The sequence below is a fragment of the Odontomachus brunneus genome, unplaced genomic scaffold, assembly GCF_010583005.1.
Source record: "Odontomachus brunneus isolate Ranch 3 - 2012 unplaced genomic scaffold, Obru_v1 Obru_scaffold_004, whole genome shotgun sequence".
NCBI classification, from domain to species: Eukaryota; Metazoa; Arthropoda; class Insecta; order Hymenoptera; family Formicidae; genus Odontomachus; species Odontomachus brunneus.
Window position 1 is genome coordinate 2,993,466 of NW_022639454.1, and position 21,411 is coordinate 3,014,876.

General features: G+C 43.7%; 1 protein-coding gene and 1 long non-coding RNA gene across 10 annotated transcripts in view; one reads left to right on the forward strand and one right to left on the reverse strand.

Annotated features, from left to right (window-relative positions):
- LOC116846545 (nephrin-like) overlaps positions 1-21,411 on the reverse strand; it is a 331,343-nt gene that overhangs the window by 87,243 nt on the left and 222,689 nt on the right. The window lies entirely within an intron of this gene.
- The window catches only part of LOC116846617, a 179,024-nt gene that overhangs the window by 47,373 nt on the left and 110,240 nt on the right, over positions 1-21,411 (forward strand). For 2 of the 3 annotated variants that reach the window (XR_004378540.1, XR_004378539.1), the window contains 2 exons: positions 13,869-13,994; positions 14,376-14,415. This is a non-coding gene — a long non-coding RNA (uncharacterized LOC116846617). Of the gene's footprint in view, positions 1-13,868; positions 13,995-14,375; positions 14,416-16,034; positions 16,171-21,411 lie in introns of all 3 variants that reach the window. The other variant, XR_004378541.1, reaches the window with a different exon arrangement.

Sequence of the window (21,411 nt, forward strand, 5' to 3'; positions counted from 1 at the left end):
CACACCACACACACACACACACACACACACACACACGTGCAGCGCGGCACCTAGGATGAAATTATTTGGTCGATGCGCAATTATTGAGAGCCGCTTTGTAACGGCGGCTGCTTGTAAGCCGCGGGCGTCGCTGCGCGAAGCGCCGTGACAAAGAGCGGAGCAACGAACGAGAATATTATGTACGCGCGAGCCCGGCAAATTGCTGAGTGTCGCGTACACCATAACCGATCGCAATCCGTCTCGCAGACGCGTCATCGTCCGGATGCGTTGGACGAACGTTTCTCTCTAATTGGAGTAGCGCGACGACAAACGACGCGCGTCAGCGGGCTCGTGGAACGCGCACGCGGAAGCGGTGCCGCGTCTAACGGTGAACGAGCGCCGTCGAATCCGTTCCTCTCGCGGGGCAACCTCCTCTGCATCTCCTCCTCCTGGCGGAGGCGGCGGGGGAGCAATTGCCGACAGCGCGCGAGTGCGCGTTGCTCACGAGAGAACACTCGGCGCGGCTCTCATGAATGACTAACGCGGCGACGAGGTACACGGGGACACACGTCCCGTAGACGAATCGAACGCGAGATAGCCGGCAGCGGTGCTGTCCAATTTGCGCGACACCGCGTGCACACACGGGCGCGGAAAAATAAAGCGCGGTTCGATTATCGCGTTTCCCACCGCGACGGAAATCACTCTCGCGTGCGCACCGCGCCGAAATATGAAGCTACACCGATTGTTCCGCAGAGACACCTGCCTCCCCCCCCCTTCCTCCCCTGCCCGCCCTCCCTCCATCTCGCTCGGCCGTTGTTGTTGTACGAGGTGATTTAACAAGGCTGTCACAAATTTCACTGATACGTTTTACAGCGAGACATATAGAATGGACTATTGAATTGTCTTGATAATAAAGTTTATTCAGCTTCCGTTGTTCTAATTTGGAGAGCTCCCAATAAAGTCCAAAAATTTTCAATGTACTAGGCTTCTCGCGCGGGTAGCCAAAACTACCCGCGTAATATCTGGTATCACGTCACCGTCAGCGACCGACACCTGAATTACGCCGCGGTGAAAATAGAGACAATTCCCAACAGTTACTTTGAAAATTTACTAAAACGTAACACTTTTTGCTTTGAGTATTGAGGGAATGTCAAAGTGAATGATGAACTCTTAAAGAATCAACAACGTAGAGTCGATCGTCACCAATACGATCATTTTCGTATTTCTCGTGCATATAGATCCTATATAAATGTGTTCTCTGCTTTGTTGCACCAGATTTCGCAGGAAACAAAACCATGCATACGTGATGTATACAGAAGATTTTCTGCAAACTTCTTGCATATTTTTAAGCTTTTAAATTCAGTTGTAAAAAGATACAGCGATGTTCTTTGAAATTTTCCTGAGTAGAGCAGACATTGTATGTAAAAACCGTAAAGTAAAACCGTATGTAAAACTTTTGTATCAAGCAAGTATTCATACTAACTGACAGCTCGAAATGTCAGTTTTGAAATTGCCGCTCTCCTTATATATCGAGCAATGCTCCACTTAATTTCTGTTACGTATTCTCTTCTATCGTCGTGTAAAAAGTATTTATAAATCTGTGCAGTTAAGACACCGCGAACTTTGCAGGAAAAGGTCAGTATTTTGTCGGTAAAGTTTTCAGCTATGTATGTAAAGTTTTTATCCCCTCAACCCTTTAAGTGTTACGTCCGGAAAAGTTTCATGGTAAAACATTAAATTCCTTTTGATTTACTTAAACTATTGTATTTTTTTTAACTCGTAGCAAACACAGTAGATATATTTTGTATTATATTTTTCAAAATTTTTCAAAGAAAATAGTAGTAAGAGGAAAAGAATTCTAGACATGCTTATTAAAAGAGACCCACCGGAGAATCGCGCTGTGATTTTAAATCGCCACTGAAGAAGTTAACCCTTTAAAGCACAGGACTTTAAAAGTTCAGATTCTAATAAAATATTCATGTCACATGTCTAGAATGACATCCTAAAATATTATTCCTTTTAATTAATTAATAGATGATCTCACGGTGAAATCACTGTGCTCCAAAGAGTTAATTATATTGGAATATGTAAATTATTTATTTAATCCTCTAAAGCACAGGACCTTCAAGGTTTCTAATAAAATATTTATGTCACATGTCTAGAATGACAACCGAAGAAGTCCTTTTGAAATTAATAGGTAATCTCACGGTGAAACTACACTGAGAGAAAAAAATAGTTGGAATAACTATAATCTCACTATATTTTATAGTTCGTTTTGGCCTCAAATATATATTTATAGTTTATCTAAACATAAAGATATAGCAGAATTAAAACAGATTTATAGTCACCATCTTATTATTCTATGTACTATATAGTAAAGCACGCTTTGGAAATATAGTTACATGTACCTATATTTTCCAAATATTCCAATTGTATTGACTATATAAAATAGTTAATTTCTCTTACTATTCAATATTCGCAACCTTACTATATTTTTTATTTCAAATGATTATAATTCTTGGTAAAACATGGGTCAATTATATTATGCTTATATTGTAAATATTACAAATATTATGCTGAAATTTGCTATAAAAATAATATTCCTAACTATAATCTTAGTATGCCATTGTAGTTCCAAATATCATACATTTTTCCCTCAGTGTACTGTACTCCAAAAAAAGTTAAATATCGCCGACACGGAAGCTATAAGCGTTTGTTAAACATTGTTTCATAGTGTAGAATACGTGCGTGAAATTTGCAACAGTTTCTCGGAATCGCTCAGTATATACATTTCGCGCGAACGATCTCGGCCAGTTTCTGTGTAATCGCGATTTCGATGTATCGATATATTTTTAGCTTTCCACGGAGAGAAAAGCCGGGATTTAAAAGCTGCCTCGGCAAAAAGTAACGATAAACTTTGAAGAGTATTATATTTCCGCGATCTCGCGCAGCCACGCGTCGGAAAAAAATATCGTGTTTCGTTGTTTCCTTGTCGTGCCGAAAAATGAACAGTACTTGCGCGGCGAATATTGTTCGCGATATATCTTAGCCGATGTACCGGAAAGGATGACACGCCATCACAAAATCCGGGCGCCGGTTGTGCGCCGTAGAAGATTAAGTGTTTTTCCCCGAGTGAAATTACTCGCGTGCTCGGAAAAGGAGCTACATCATCACCTAATCATTTTCCACTTGTAACGAGGGGGGAAATAAATCTTACATTTCTATAGCCTAATTATATTTACGTTATGTCGCGGAGTGTAGCGTATGGCGGATTCGCGCGGCTGGCGTGACAGGTGACATCATCCTGTACCTCCAATTTTAATTTCGAATTTCATTATTTTCCCCCGTTATTTTCGATCGCGGTTCTTGCACGTAAGATGTTACGAGAGTATGCGACCTCACGTAAATCTTGACGTGAAATTTTCTCGCCATCTCCCCGCGAACGTTCCCTTCGCGCAGGAAACGTTAATCGCGACGCGAATATTGTTTAACGTTAGTGGTGTCGTAAGGCTTCAGCAAAATAAAAGAGACGGAAGGAGGTCGGGGAAGAAGTCCCGAAGGATTTCACGTAGATTTAACGCGGACGATGTTACGCTCTTAAGAATGGCTCATGTATTTGTTAGGTAGTCCCGGGAACGTTCTCTTGTTTTATTGCGGCGGAATGTTCGGGGGCGAGGAGTCTATGAAGTAAAATCGTAATTCTTAAGGAAATTTGCATGCAAAAGCTGCGGCTTGGGGAAGCGGAAGTAGTAGGAAGGAAGGAGAATGACTGCATTACTGTGATACGTTCGCGCACGTACACAAACACGCGGGAACTACCTAGCGGCGAAGCCAGCCGGTCTCCAGCGCGCTCGTCGCTCGAGAACTGTGCGCGCCTCTTCGTGCCGTTCGGCGGAAAAAAAATAACCTTAATTAACCGGCACGCTCTGCAGCACCGCCGTTAGTCGAATCGCGCACGTAGGTATAATTTTAATCGCGTTTAAGCGATAGTTCTAATTAACTAGTCCTTTCCGTTAAGCGGCCCGCTATCAGATGCTATCGATACTAATTAACCGGAAATTGGCGGATTGAGTGGAACTCGCGAAAAAAAAAGGATTAATCTGATTGCGACGTCTGTGGACTTGATTCTCCCCTTTCACTCTTTTGCCGCGTCTTTCGGCGTCGTAATTTACGAAATATTTGAGACGAAAAGGATACGTTTGTTAAAGGCTTGCGTTTGCGAATTTCATTAAAATTTTTTCCTGTTTCCTTTTCTCCTCCTTGGCCGAAGTGTAGCGGGAATATAGGTAACAATCATTTACTCGTGATCTAATTAAAAACTGACTTTATCTTAATAAAGGCCCTATTAACTCGAGATTTAATTAACGAGATATTAACGAAGTGGGCATTTTTTCACGGTCGAAATTTGCATTTTATTGAGTAGATTCAATTTCCAGTGCGGGGGAGATTGCGCTCGGAAACTTCTCGACGAGAATCGGAAATTATTTTATCTCTTCTCCATCACTTCTGAAAACGCTGTGCGAACACTTTATACGAATTTTTTATGCGTGCTAAAAAAATATATGATAAAAAATATATAAACTATATACATGAAATATACATGATTAGATATATGCGTTTGACGCGACTCTTACTTTCCTCATTTCTCCAGAGTCGAGGCGTCTTTCCTGGCGGATTAAACGTCCGTGGATATTCAAGGCGCGTGTGCGCGAGCATTTTTCAGACCGCCGTAGGACATCAATGATGGCTAACGCATTTGTTTCAGTCATATCAGTCAATTCTGTGAAAGGGACGCGGGCAACATGAAAATGCATAAAACTAATGCCAAGATTTATCGTTGATTTCCTCGAAAGGCGGAATACCTCCTCTTTCCAGTTTCAAACTGGATCGCTGACATATTTCATTCTAGCGTATCCTCCAGTTTCCGGCGAGATCCAGAAAGAAGGACGCGCGCCCGCGCGTGTACGTACATGTAGATGCGAGCACGTATACGATACGTGTAGTTCCTCTTTACAGATCGTTTTGTCGACTAGAATTTGATATAGTACAGCACAGAGCGCCGTTCTTCCGCGAGGGACTTTTGTGAAACGCAAAGTAGCATATCGAAGTGGTTATCTCGTAAATCGCTGGGGGAAATCAATGTAAAATACGAAGACACGATTTACGATATGTCGACTTCGTGAAATTTATGTTTAAAATAAAAAAAAAAAAAAAAAGATCGATATGCGTATGGCGCATGTGACGTATGGAGGATACATTAGCGAAACGCGCGCGTATCGACACACGTATAAATTATAAAAAAATGTACGAATGTAAAAGAGACGTGTATCACGTGGAAACGTATAAAAACGCGACTATAGTATCGACCGTTGGAACGATGTAATTTGTTCGTCTTGGAGAGAATTGCACGGGAAAATAGAGCGAGAAATCTCCTTTTTCCCGGAGCAACTGCCGTTTTTGCACGAATGTTGCCATCCGCGGATATATTCGGCCGGACAACAAAGGACTATCGCGTCGCGAACTCGAGATTAAACGGGAAGATCGAACGTGTTCCGGGGCGAAATTAAGCGAGCCCGGGGAAGAGAGGACGAAAGTTCCCGAATGATGGCAGCGAATGACGCATTATGAAATCCGGCGGAGTTATCCGCAATAGTTTACGGTGATGCATATGTATGCTGTTTTGCTCGTGCAGATGCAGGTGCTGGTCGCATGTGCGCCCGAGCTAGCTTTTCCCCGCATTGTGTTCAACCCCGTCCCCGTATTTTCCGCGAGCACATTTTCCGCGGCGCATGCGTGCGCTCCTTCGCGGGTCTGCAGTGCGGGCACGTGTGGTTTTAACGTCGAACAAAAGAAAATCGGGCGCGCCCGTGTACGTATGTGAACGCGTGTGTGCGTATGGAGCGCGTCCTACGCGACTCGCAATTTTAACGTGGCTTAACGAGTGTTTCGCCACGCGACAATAAGATTCCGTCGTAATCTTTCGGGGCAAGGTCATGCTTTCTTTCCCTATCTCTCTAGCCTGCGAAATTTTCGCGTGTCGTTTGTTCCTCTCTGCCGCGCGAGACTTTACTAGACTCCTCGCGAACGAAATTATTTTGCCGACCAGAAACACCGGTGTGACCGATTTTCGCGAAATTGACGGAAGGGGGAATGTATTTTTCTTTTATTTCGCCGACCATGTTCGTGCGCGTATTCAAGTCGTACGATCTGCAGGATGTACGAAATTGTTAAAATGTACTTTGAGCGCCGGGACATGAAAGATTAAATTTCGACGATGTTTTCACGCGAATTAAACGAATGACGCAATATATATATGATCTGTTCGCTCAATATAAGCATAATGATGTAAGAAAATTTATTGTACAAAACTGCTTCTGAGGAAAATATCGTGAGATTTACGCGAGAGAGAGAAAGAGAGAGAGAGAGAGAGAGAGAGAGAGAGAGAGAGAGAGAGAGAGAGAAAAGAGAAACAGAGAGCGTACGTCTCATATCTGCCTTACTTTGAATCGAAAGCACACAAAGTTGTACGAAGCTCCTGTATCAATTTTTACCAACGTTCACCGCGAGTCGCAATTGAAAGGAAAACACAACCGATACGCAGCGACCATGGTTCCGTGTCACATAGATTAATGCCAAACAAGAGAGGAAAATATCGCGAGTGGCCGTGCGCGAGTATCGATGCAAACGAACCGCGGACTGTCCCGGCGAGGAACCGAATCAACATTTACACAATTGACGCGCACTCCGGCCGCGGTTTTTCGAAAGCCGCGACAAGGCCGGCCGCCATCCGGCCGTGAAAAGCATCGGTCTGCCTACCTAAGGGATCTATCCCGCCTCTTCTCATCGCGCAATTTCGTCCTCACGATCAATCAGCACGTCGAAACAGCGGAATCGGGCCCACCGTCAATAATTCTTTCACCCGCGCTGTCCTGCGTCGCCATTTCTTCCCGCGTCTCTCTTCCTCTCCGTTCTGTCCTTGCCTTCCTCTTTTTTTCTCTCTTTCTCTCTTTTTTCTTCCCTTTTTTTTAGCGCGATGTGGCTCTCTCGTCGACTCGCAGTATTGACTCGTCAGTCTCGATCCGCTCGACAATTTACGCCGCGATCGTTCTGGCCTGCTCGTTTTTCTTTCTCCCTCTCTGTTTTTCCCCTCTTCCCTCTCCTTCCTTCTCTGTCTCTCTCTTTCTCTCTTTATCTGTCTGTCAGTCTGTCTGTCTCTCTCATTTTGGCTCGGCATCGAAAACGGCATCGAAAACGCTAGCGCGAGCATAAAGCGACGGCGACGGGATTCATTGACCGCGCACGGCAACCTTCAATAATTCGTTAAGGAGTTTATTCACTTGAATCAAAATACTTAAAATTATACAAAAGTTCAATGTGACATTTGTCGCAGTAAAAGGCGTTTGCAGTTAAAGTTTCGTGCGATTTGTCCGCAGCTTTCACGAGAAATTGCACACTGAACGTCGCAATTTTGAAGATATAACTTTGTAGTAGAAGCACTATAGAGATGACCAAAATTCCAGCGCAACTTCGTGAAAAGCGATATACCCATACAAACAACTTAGCGTTATAAATGTTACATATTGGGAAACGCGGCACGGAAAAAAAAGTAGTGTTAATCGCGCCGTTTTTTAATAGCCGATCGTGTCAGGCCAGAAAGCTGCTGTTTTATACTTTGAGTAACAGTATACTAAGTATAACGTGGAAGGAGGCAGGTATCATGAAATTAATTTCAAGTACACACCTATTATTCAGATGGTGAAGAAAATGTAAGTGTAATTCTGTTCGACAAATAGTGAATTTACGAGCAATTTCCTCGATGTATGAGCTACCAAAATTACGTCCCTGAAAATGCATAATTGGTGAATGAACTCCTTGAGAGTCCGCGAGGGTGACGCATGCCGAATGCGCGAAATGATAGCCGCCGTTTATTGTTTGAGAGGATAATCGCGGTCGAGAGGTTATAAGGTGATAAACGACGGTTAAAGGTTTAATTCGGTAAACGGCGGGGGATTAAAGCCGCGGGGATCGGAACGCGCCGGCCGATAAAATTGGGGAGGATTTACTCGGAACCTCATCTTTTATTGCCGCGATGCAATTTGAGCTTTTATGGAGCGTTTTCGCGTGGTAGCTCGCCCCCGAAGTGTCATACACTCGCCGCGCGCCCGACGGGATAAACGCAGCTTTCGCAAAACTGCGCACCGTAAAAAAACCCGGCCCAGTTTTTACGACGATCAATGGCGGAAAAAAAGAATAGCGTCGTAAGTGACGGCGAAAGGGAGAGGCCACCTCCCTTCCTTCCAACCGCTGCCACCGCTACGTATCTCGCACGAGACAATAGACGATTAATTTTTTACACACTCTCGCTTTATGGGGTAACCAAGGAGACAATTTTATCGTCTGCTCGAAAGCATCGGGAGCTTCTGCGCTTTCAGCGAAGGGACACGGTGGATATGTCGTCGATCAGCGAGCCAGGAAACGATAGAACGCGACGACTCGGGTAAACGCAAGAATATCTCGTGGAATCGATGCTTATTCTGTGCAACTGTTACTTTAGAAAATTATAAAATTCAACAAAATTACGAGAGACGAGCGCAAAACGACGACGGAGCTCTCGTAATCGGCTTGCTGCTCCCCAGTCTGTAAAAATTGATTAGTTAAACGGCTGATTCAGAGCAAATTTCTCAAAATACGTCACACTCGAGATGAGCGTGAACGATCAGGCGACAGATGCAATTAGAATTCCCTCGGTACAGCCGTATCCGATAAATTCGCGTATAGAATATGAAGAGGAAATGAAATGCGTCGTTTCGAGGAGCCGAGGAAAAAATGACTTGATGGGAAACGTTCGAGGGCAAACGCGACCTGAAACATTTCAGTTCTTTTGCTCTTCTCTCTCTCTCTCTCTCTCTCTCCCTCTTACTCTTTATTCTCCACGTCATACATTCTGAATTTCATTGACCTTCTTGGTTTTTATCTTGTGGAATGAAAAGTTATTGGCAAGTTACGAGCGCAGTTTCGCGAGACAATCTTCGATTTTCATCGACATTGTGCGGCCGGTTAAGAGCTCGCGCCGTGAGTATATTAACGGGTCTCTTCTTTCTCGTCTGATAAATATTCCGTTTAATCTTTAATCGTTGACTGCGAATAAACGTCCGATACAATGTCCCGCGAGCAGATGCGCGTCGAGTTTGTTTCGATATTCCTGTGAAAGTTAATAGATGGTTTGGGGTTTGCACAGCCTCACTTTTCTGCTTCATCTCATAATCAGTTGTAACGATCGCGATTATTTTACATTTCCGTTATTTTATCGATGAATTCGCGTTGCATTACTCGGTAACGAAGGGGACAGAGTCGAGCGCGAAAATTAATAGCTCGCTTAGGGAGAGATATAATATAAATTTGCCGATGTTACATGCAGTTCGTTACACATCCACTGCGTAATAAAAATTAAACCGCTCGCAAGAGGGGAAGTTGGAGCGCTGCGAACGGCCGTCGCGTTGGTAATAATGCGTTTAAATTCAGAATCGCGAGAAACTAAGTAAGAAAATTTGCGCGGCGCCCATGGGACACGTCGTAGACGTAGTCGTAGTCGTCGTCATCGTCGTCGTAGTCGAAGACTCTACGTCGTAGACTCTGGAGAACCATAGTCGTTCCCGAAGCTTGAGAACCGCTGAACCGGGCAATTATTTTCCAGGTCCGGGGAACTATTATGACAAAAGAGATATTTATCTTGGCCGCGGGATATTTTAACAACCGCAATGACAGATACGGGAGAGATATTATCTACAAGAAGCTATATATATATATATATATATATATGGGGATATATATATATATATATATATCGCGTGTCACGCTTGCGAAATGAGTCGTCTTCTAAGATATTGGCAATTTACCGTGTATTATCGAATTTACAAGTCGAGCCTTCTCCAGAAATTATTGGATCTGAGATTATTGAATTACTCCCTCTCCTTCTCTCTCTCTCTCTCTCTCTCTCTCTCTCTGTTTGCAAGACTTTGAGACAATTTGAGCGCCTCTGATCGTCGAGTCGTGGTACTCGTAAATCTGGAAATTTTCCGAACTTCTCAGAGACCTCCTCCTCGCGCGCACTTGCATCTCCGATTCTTCCGATTCTTCCCGCGGATTCGGATTGAATTTCAGTTATCGTCCCGTTACGAACGAATTACCACTGTAAGCCCGCGCGAATGTCTTTTCCTTCCCTTTTTATCCACAATCTCGCGTTTGAGAAGCATCGGTGCGTGAGTGAAAAAACGCTTGGCAAGGCATATCGTTAGGCAGATTGCGACATCGCCTCGTGGAGGAGACACGCCGCGTGTCGAAGTGTAGCGGAGCGCGGGCGAAGAGAGAAAGAGAGCTGGAAATTCTTCTTGGATATCTCCCAGGGCTTCTTTCTGGCCTTCCTTGGCCGATCTCTGTGGCCACATCGTCCGTCCCGCTATCGTGGCGGGAACATAAATTGCCGATTTCTTCCGCGAGTGCGCGCGCTCTCGCGCTCTATCGCGATGGCCGTGCGGAAGTTAATCGCCGAGTGGGCGATACACGCGCTAATACGTTACCCCGCTGTCACCCTGTATTTATATCGATACCCGCTAGAGTTCAGATTGTGGGAATTACAAAGGAGAGAAGTCTCTCCCGCGAACGTCGCTCGGCGGAAGAAACCAGGTCGCGGATATCATCCCTTCGGGAGAAGCTCCGTTCCGTGTACTCGACGATTCCGCCGTTCCGTCGCGAGAAACGCTTGCGATGCTATTATTAATCTCCCATATTTATTAATTATCAATATGCGCGCGAAATGTTTTAATGTAATTGTTAATCCTCATATTTATCGACTATTAATATTAATTATTATTTATTAATTGTTAGTCGTCTTTCTATTGTGTCGATGTATTATTGTGTAATTAATGATAATTGAAAACACGAATAATTAGCTGTTATTGTTATCCGTTTCCCGTACGAGTCCACGAGTTGATCGATCGTTTACGAGACGACGATACATACAATAACAAAAGAAATATCTAAGAAATAAAATACCTATCTGATAGGTACTAATAACATGTTTACTTGTGTCAATACGAAATATTAGTTTAGTTTTTTTCACGAAAGTAATTGTTTATTCTGTTTTTTAAATGAAAGGAATCTGTATTCATTCATTCCAAATAAAATGTTATTTGTACACCCATCAAATAAATGTTTTTTGTTTTTAGATATTTTTTCATTGCACATGTGCGCACATACGGTATAGTTAGTTGCAAATCGGTTTGCACACTTTTCATCAAATAATGTTGCGACGCTCCAAGTTGTCAGAGTTGAAAGTCATTGTTGACGTGTATGCGTGGCAATCGGTTGTGACAGGAGCTGAAGTGACAGTAGAGAGTGTGACACATTTGTGAAATTTGGTAGAAAGAATTTATTTTAAATTAAGAGAACATTACTTGTCAAAGAAGTAATTTTTACATATTCACATCCGATTACTGCGCATACATACATGGAACAGTGGCTTTCCATCGTGACCACCTAAGGTGTTGCAGCTTCATTCGACAGGAAGCATGCAAGCCGATTTGTAACCGGCTATACATACGTCTTATTGTAGAAACGGTACAACGTCGCTGGTCATCGATTCCTCGACGGGGGGGCGAATAGTGGAACTGCAGTTTCAATGCACGCTGCGCTCACGCCGTCCCTCTTACTTTCATTCGTTCGTTCGAGTACGCGCGTCGCGCACTTGGTCGATGAACAGATACACGAGTGCTGAGTTACCGCGCAAAAAAAAGAAGAAGAAGAAGAAGCAGAAGAATAAAAAAACTACGCTACCTCCTTTACGATCGACCTTTGAGATCGGGTATTGCGGGTGAGAGTAAAGGGGGTAGTAGTAAGCGAGGAGGGGTTGGCAGGCGGAGAGTGGAAGGAGCGGAGGAGAGGTTAGAAGGTTAGAGAGGATAAAGTAAACGTTGTTCGCGTGGAAACTTGAAGTCAAGCCGGCGTTTCTCGGCTGTTCGCTTTATCCTTTCCATCTTCCTTTTCCGCGCTCTTCGGCGAACTGCTGAAAAATAAGATACGCAAACTTGTCTGCCCTTTCTCTCTTTCTCTTTCTTCCTCTCTCCTGAACCCTGCGTTCGTCTCAACCCATTTATCCTCCCCTTGTTTTTTCTCTCTGCACTTTTTGTCGGAAATCCCGTGGCTTCCGCTTTCGCGGCATCGAGTCGCGGTAGCAAACTTAATTCTTATATCGGGCAAGCTGCGGCATTCCGCATATCGAGGAGGATCCCGAATTTCTTCGCAATCGACGAACGAAGATTTTCCTTAAAAGTGTCATCATAAATACATCTATGAATCCTGGACAGAGCTTCAGTCCGATTCGCTTTAGATTCTCCGCATGCTCAGAATACGCTCGTCGATATGAAACCGAGAGTGACATCGATACGCATCGGTTTTTCACTTTCATATTCCGCCGTTAAATTGAATTCGAGCTGTAATTAAAGACTTTCGCAATATCGATAGAGTGAGTTCCGCGTATGGCGTCAAGCTCGCGTGTGATAACGACATATTCCGTGACGTTGGGCTCTCAGGCGCTTTTCGCTGGATAAAATTTACATGGAAATGCATACACTCTGAGAGAAAAATATCTAAAGGATAAAAGTATTTATTCGGTGGGTACTAATGGCATACTTACTTAAATCTCAATTTTATTAAAATTTCATTTAAATAGAATAAAAATGCTTTCATCAAAGTTTTAAAAACATATATTCTTATCTTTTTTTCGTCCTCATTATTATACTTTTTATTTACATGCTTGCATACCAAAACGTCTATTTTGAAAAAAATGTCACTGAAAATCTGTAGTTCACGTTATGTATTACGAATTTTCAGTAATATTTTTCTCAGAAAAGACATTTTGGAATACAACTTTGGAAAATATTTCATATTAGTATACATAAATATATATTATCAGCACTTACCGAATAAGTATCTTCTATTCTTTAGATATTTTTCCGCTCACACAATATAGATACGCGACGTACGACGCGATCATAACAGTTTATTACGTTCTCGTCGGAGGTAGACCAGGGTGCGTTCAGATGGAGAAAGACATAGCGTAACGAAACAGTTACGAAAAAGAGATATAGTGGGGATCAGCTAATCAGAATAATTCCGTTTTTATTCTGTTCTGTTGTTTGATAGGTAGATTTCACATGGCACAGAACAGTTACGGAACGGAACAAAAACGGAAAACATTCTAACCTATCATCAAAATTTTACAATTTTCGATGTATCAAACAACAGAACGGAATAAAAACGGAATTACTCTGATTAGCTGACCCCCACTATATCTCTTTTTCGTAACTGTTCCGTTACGCTATTTCTTTCTCCATCTGAACGCATCTAAACCCTTAGGAACTTGACATGCAGATGCGCTATTACTTTCCGTGAGAATGTATATTCGTGTCTAGAAAAACGTAAAAGAATACCGCAAATAACAATGCCACATGCGCGCTCTGTTAGCGAGTTCAACTCGACCGATCTATCGACTGGTCGATCCATCTGGCCATTCGATAATCGATACTCGTTCTCACTCCGCCGCGGCATGGCGTGCGTGTCGCGGCGCCATTACAGTTCTCGACGCGCAGGTGAACGTATCGCGCGTTTGTCCCAGTATTTTTTCGAATCTGTCGGATCCCGCGTGAAATATAATCGCGTGCTGCTCACTCGTGCGAGCGAATGGAATCATCCTGAGCGATTAAGAACCTCTTGAGATACGCGAAAGGTGACTGGCGAGTTTCGTTGATAGATTTACGAGAGCAACAGACGATCGAGTCTCTTCGATTTCTCAGCGCTGTATGATTAATCGGCAAATATATTTGTTGTTTCAGAGATCTGATACAGAGCTTGGCGAGCAGGTTTGATACGGTTGAATGCAGTTCTGGAGGATGTCGTCTCGGTGGATGCGGATGCCGCACCGGAGGATCCGGTTCGGGCCGAGCAACGTCGACTTGAAGGTAGGTTAGCCTAGGTTAGGTTATGTTAGGTTGGGTTACGTTGGGTTGAAACGTTTACCTTCCTGTGCTCGTTGCGTTTATCTATTTGCGATCGGAAATCGGGACACGATTGTTGGAATAAAAATCGAAAAATGGTCGAGTGACTAGAATCGCAGGAGTTCAAGACACTCGTGTTTACGGGAGCATTTTTCTTGCCAAGTCATCGATTCTCTTATTTAATCGGTCAAATTATATAAAATTATATAAATTGATATAGTGGGGGTCAGCTAATCAGAATAATTCCGTTTTTATTCCATTCTATTGTTTAATAGATAGATTTCAAATTATATAAATACACATATATATTTTTTTACCAAATACTGATTTATTTCCTTGTTCCAGATTTGTAGCAGAATACGGCCGGCCTTGAGTTCATAATTTGGTGAGTCAGAGAAATAAAAATATAAAAATTTAAGGGTGGCGGGCGCTTATAGAAACTTTAACAATGCGATTTACATAGATCGTAGATTTGCATGTATGCATTTGTATCGTCCATTGAGATGTATTATCCGAAACAAGCAGAGGATTGCTTCTCTAAATGTTTGTACTGTCCGAGGGATAGTTGAGCTATTGAACTAGCGAATTCACGTCCGTTTAGTGTATGAAGACAACCGGATGCGTGCTGGTAAATACAGCCAAATATATTATCAATCGAAAATAGGTAAATAGCCTATCAAGTTTCCGGTAGCAAAGCGTGGAAATTTTAAATCTAACGGAAAGTCAATAATACTTGACACGTGTGAGTGTGTATACGACACGGGCCGTATAATATTTTTGATTTTGATGAATTTATGAATCTCTATATATGATTTTCATCGTCAAGCCGCGTAGTTTACAATTAAGCCGTGAATTAACTGAGCTATTGAACAATTCGATAAAGCTATCATTTATTCAATGTGATCCTCTACTTGTTTTGAGCGGTATCAAGTGTGCATCAAAATTGCACCAGCACACACGGAATTCGCGATTACTTCATGCGATAAATTTTACGACTGTCGCGAGTCGAGATTTACAATTTGCTGTAAGTCCTGTAAACGTAAATTTGTTCCTCTAATAATGCTCCTCGGGCCACAAGCCTCTTATCAACGTCTTCTCTTCTATTTAGTCTTGTTATTCAAGATCTCCTTTCACAAGCCTTTCACTTTCACACCTTCTGAAGAAATTTCTAAATTTCTTTAGCCGAGATTCCAACCGAAATATTTCAAACCTGTGCTAAATTAGTCAAAAATGGTTCGAATCTCGGCCAAACCGAAATTCGGCAATTTTAGTTGAACTTTTAACAAAATCGCCAAATCTAAGATACGAACCATTCTAAATTTCTTTAGCTGACATTCTAACCGAAATATTTCAAACCTGTGCTAAATTAGTCAAAAATGGTTCGAATTTCAGCCAAACCAAGAGAGAAACCCAGCAATTTTAATTAAAATTGTAACAAAATTGGCATAATTGAGATACGAACCATTCTAAATTTCTTTAACTGAAAGATTCCAATCCTTGAAAACCCGATATTTCTAGTGCCAAAAAAAAAGTGAAAAGATAAACAGGTTATAAGAAAAGAAAATTCGTTAATTTATGTATAAATTATTTCACGTAGCAAGGCTGGCCATAAGTGTAGGAATAAAATATTGATTGGGGCAATTTTCTCAATTTTTCTCACGAGAATGATGCAACATTTCGATCGCAATTATCTCTCAATTCTCAATACGTATATTTATTATGTCTTTTAAAAATGCGAATTCTCGCGGAACGAAATGCTCAACGACGAGATGCCATTCTCGACAGAGTAGAATCGTCTGCAGGTATCTTCCGTTTTTCTCTCGTGACTCTGTCGACAATGCCACGATCTTCAGTTCGCGATTCCTCGCACGCAATTCGCGAATTCCAAGTATATTTTCAAAGCGCCGTGCTATTTATCGCATATTTTATGTCTCGTATTTTTCGTACGTATTTTAAATCCTGTTTCGTTGAACGTCGTTAAAATAATCGCGGTCGCGAATGCAGCTTAATGTAGAGCAGTGGTGGATGAGAAGTGATCGACATGGGACGAGGGCTGGATGCTGAGGAGGCTGGACATTGGACGGATGCGGTGGGCCTCGTCGACCTGGACGTCGCTGGATATCAATGAAATGGTGAAATGGTGAGCGTGCAATTTGAACGCTCGCAGGACGTTCGTATCACGTAGTGCATGGAATGTAGAAGTAAATCGCATTGATTCCTCACACGAGTGAGTCGCTGGGGCTATTGCGTATTTTTATATTATTCTTTTTATATGATTGCAAATATTTTTCTCTGAAAAGTTCATTTTTGTATTTGGGACTGAAATATTTCGTACATATCATTTGGTTGACATTGCCATGTTCTCACTTGTGTTATTGAGAAAGCAAAACACATGTTTTTATATTATTCTTTAATATTTCTCTCTTTTTACACGATTGCATATATTTTTCTCTGAAAAGTTCATTTTTGTATTTGAAACTGAAATATTTCGTACATATTATTTGGTTGACATTGCCATGTTCTCACTTGTTGTTGAGAAAGCAAAACACACATAACGGTAAACTAAACTTTTTTGATAGCAGCTATGAAACACTTGATTGATCCCGTTTTAACCAAACCATGGTTCGGTGCGCGGAATTTTCGTTTTGACGACGAGATACCTTTTTTTCAGTGCGAGCTTACTTGAATAAGACTGAAGAATTGAATTAATAGTGCGCGACAGCGCGCTCTTGTAGTGTCTAGTACTAAGAAAAAAGAAACAAAAAAGAAAGGGGGAAACTGTGCCTCGTGGATGTATCGGAGCGCTTACGCGCGAAGAATAAGGTCATCGATCGGCTCCCTTCTCGTTATTCTACCCATAAAAATATTAAAGGTAAAGTAAGGTCTTATCGCGATGAATGAACGCTCGGAATATCCCGCTACAATGCGCGGCGAAACGAAATAAAACGTAAGGGATGGTAGGGACGGGGAGGGAGGGTTAACGCGAGGAAAACGGTCAAGAGCCGCGGGTGAAATTAATTTCCCCCGTCTCTCGCTCTCTCCGGCCCCGTGCGTAAAGAGAGGATCTCGCGGCGCCAGTTTAAGCAGCTGGGAAAGATAAACGAGTTTACGTATTTAAGGCTTAAACAAGTTGGTCGCCTCGTTAACCGCCATGACTGCTATGAAGAGCAGCTACATCGAGCGGCTTCCGGACTTAATTTTTTGCGACGGTGGGTCAAGTGCGACGACGATGACGACGACTACGACTACGGCACTCCGCGAGTATCCCGGTCGTATCGATCGGGAAATGAAGTCCCGTGATTTTTCCTCGCTGCCTCGGCCGGTCCTTCAGTAGCTGTTAAGATGGACGTGCTGCGTTTTAAAAGTAAACGAGTTAACGCAGTCCGCGCCGGCGGACGCGCTCGTAAACGACTGTGATGCGCTCATGCGCGAACATACGCTTTCTTTTTCTCTCTCTTTCTCTCTCTCTCTCTCTCTCTCTCTCTTTCTCTGTCTCCCTCGGCCGATACACTCGGCTAATTCGATGGAGAAACAATCGGGCGGGTAATCCGAGATAAAAACAATCGTTCTTCCACGGCTGATCCGCGGGAAGTCGCGCCCGAGAAACGGGCGAGAGTAAATGTTTCCGCTGGAAATTTTACACGACTTCCTACTTCGTGGATTCCGTTTACGGGAATTCCGGCGTTTCCATCGTGTTAAAAGGGAATCTCGTGCGCTCAGTGTGGTTTGCGCGGAAGCGCCGCGCAAAGGAGGGAGGGACGCGCCGCCGGTGATATATTGTCGAAGACGGTAATTTAAATAATGCGCGCGGATTCCGCGCGTCTCGCGCTCGTTCGCGACAGGCGACGGTAATGACAACGGAGGACCGGCGAATCCGCTGAATCGCGCGCTGCGAGAATTGAAAAATTCATTTCTCAGTTAATTAAATTAGGGGCATTCGGAGTGTTGAAAAGCGCTGCTCGCTCCCGTTTCAGGGAGAATGCAAATAAATAGCGGGACGTCACGCGATACTTTATTCAATTTCAAATGAACTTTCACGCGTTTTCATTTGAAGTTTCATCATCGAAACGTTACAACGTTGGGAAGCGGCCACTTTCGCGCAGGGAAGAGAAAAAACATTTAAAAAAATTTTTTAAATATCGAGCGACCGCGCGGAGATGTTTGTTAACAATAAAGTTGAGGGCTATCGGTCGATGCAATTTTTTAATTACACCACGTATGCGTGCGTGTGTGCGTGTGTGGTGTAACATACGAAACAAATTCCGCCTACTCTGGTTTCCTTTTGAATGAAAGCGTGAAAACCAATTTAAAGACAGAAATTGGAACAATTTTGCCCCCTCTCCTTGCGCATTTCGCGCCCGAAAATGTGATAGCGCGCGCTCGCTCCAAGTTGGACAAAAAATTTTCACTCGCCTTGAAACGTTAATCCCAGAATAATAATACGGATTAGGGGGTTAAGCTGCGCTTTGGTCAGCCGGTGCCCCGGGGCGGAAGGAAATCTTCGGTTGGCGAAATTTATGTTTCCCTCTCGCGGAAAGCAGGCCAAAAGGACGGCCTCGTGGCGAGAGAACGAGCGAGTAAGCGAGAGAGAGAGAGAGAGAGAGAGAGAGAGAGAGAGAGAGGCACAAGAGGACGAGGTGGACGAGAAATTCCTAAAACGTTTACCTTTTATCCTTCTGCACCGGTGGAGCTTAAAAGAAAGCGCTCGATTATTCTTTTATCGTCGCATCGCGAGAATGTACAAAGGGGCGTGTTTTATTCCGGCTAATAAAAAAGAGAAGAGAGAGACGCGGAAATGTCGGCAGCTCGGCCAGACAAAATGTAACGAATGCGAATTAAATCATTGAATTCGAATCCGTTATACGTCGCGTTTGAAATCTCCGGTCGCCGGTGTAATGGACACGAAAAAAATAAAAATGAACAAATTCGCGAAACTCTCGCAGCCACGACGTACCCTGAAATTTATTCCATAGTTCTATTGAAATTGGTCCCTAATGAGATTGGTCAGATGTTACTGAGTCTTGATAAGTCATGCAAGGCGAAAATGCCAATGCCTGGACACCAATGACACTGGCACTCAACTCTGGACATTCTTATTGTTTTGATCTTTAAATACGAATATTAAAATGTTCAATATTGTGAATATATGCGTACGAATATATTTTACGTTAAAAGTTTGAAAATTCGTACGTAAAAATCAAAGCAATAAGAATCCAGAATTAGATGCCAGTGTTATTAGTGTTCGTACTGACAAGAAAATGTTTGATATTTGCTAAATTATATTCACATAGAGAAATAATCACTATAAATTATGGTAAGAAAAAGTACTTTTTTTTCAATTCTATTAAATTCTATTAAAATATCAGCGACAATAATCATATGTGCATGTTACCATTATTTTCATGTTAATAACAATTAAGAAATATCATTAGGGCTAAAAAACTTTAATTTTAGTTAGATCATTTTTCTCTCTTCCTCACGGCAAAAATAGCGTCGCACATTTTTCACCATCGTCCTCAAATTTCATGTTATATCCACTTCGCGTGGTTCGGTCGATCAGATCGTGCGAGATGTCGATGAAAACTGCTCCCTTGGCGAACGATCAAATCGCAAATCGCCGATTTGCCGTCGTGATTGCAACGAAACGCTTGCGAATTCATCTCGACTGACGTTCCCCGCAATTAATTCGCCATCCGCGTTTAATTAAGTATTATTAGCCGTTGTAACCGGTTATAATGTAATAATAATCTTTACGGCACACTCGGGACTCTCCTTGATCCCCACCCGAGCGTAATTCAATTTCAATCGTGTCTCGCGCGACGCCGATCGTGCGGCTACGCCCAGACCGCGATTTCCAGTTTCCTGGTCTCTCTCCGACAAAGAGAGAGAGAGAGAGAGAAAGGGGAGAGAAGGAGAGAAAGGGAAAGAGACATGGTCAAGAATCTCGCGCATTAACGGAGCCGGCTGCGAATAAAGTGACGTATTTACGGCGGTCGCGAGTGTTCGGCGTTAATTCGCGCGCAACGATCCGCGCAATATCCGGCCATTGCGACGTTAACGCCCGCTGCTCATTGGCGATCTTAATGACTGTGCGCCGTGCATGTACCGTAAGTACAATCGCGCGCCCTGATTACAAGTCCGGAAGTAATATCCGCGCAGATTGTTTTAGATCGGAGGCCGTCGCGCGCAATCAGGTGCACTCGATCGAATTCCGGCGCATTAAGGCCGCGCTCCAAGTCCGCCGCCGGTTATCGGCATCTCCATCGACGGAGATATGCGATTAATCTCGTTACGACTTGGGGATCTTCGTCAAACAACCGCGGAAGACGACCGGTTACCCCGGTGCCCCTCATCCCCCGTTCCTCCCCGTATTGCGACTTGCTGCCGGTGCTCAGTCCGTCGTATCGGCATGGTAATCTTCTGTCGAGCGACTGAAGCTCGAAGCACGGGAGAATTGTTGCGCGCGCGAAGCAAGATTAGCCGGGGCAGTTGGACGCAATCTAAAAATATAGCGCGTCTTTTCCTCCCCGCGGAAATTTCCCCGGCCCCTCATTAGAACGCGGAGATAAAATGGCGCTGATCCGAGTTGCCGCGAGTTACGTGTTTCTCGTCGGATTTTTTCACGCGTTCGACGTGCAAACCAGGCAAGTTTCCTGCGTGAGATTAAGATCGCTGTGGCGACGCGCCGATCCAGAGAACATACGACAATATCGAAAGAGAGGACGACATCCCCTTTGCGCAGGACAACGCGCTAAAAGATCCTTAAATTAACGTCACTAAGTTAAGGGGAACCGCGTATAAAACACGTCCCGTGCATTCCGCACTCGCTTCAGCGACAGAGTGATCAAGTTGTCGCGAAGGGGAGACCACAGACTACATCACACACCGCTACGGGGCGTGCGGCATCGCCAATTATTCCCGTCACTTTAATTATGCACAATTTTATTATCGAGAAGCCGGAGGAAGCTGCGATACGTGTAGTCTCGGGAGACCGCCGGTGACACCTTCTGACAGATCCTTTGCATAATTTCGTAACCGCGAGACCGCCGCGGCGGAACTTCGGCGCTGACCTGATAAAAGTCTCGGTCGCAGCGAGCGCGTACGCGAAGGAAAGGGTTGGCCGGCCCGCGGGAGTGGCGGTTCCCGGAGCGGGCGATAAGTCGCAGAAAACGAACTAATCAAGGCATTAATCTCCTTTACTGGGCGGTCGACTCGCGGGGCTGGGGGACGGTGCGCGAAGGGGAAGTTGGCGCGCGGTCGCGTATATATGTATGTAAATGAATCTAATTCCTATTCTCGCCGGTGCCTTCGGTAGAAAATGGCGGCGTCGTAAAAATGTAAATCTTGCTTTGAATAATATTTTCCCCGCGCCCCCTTCCAT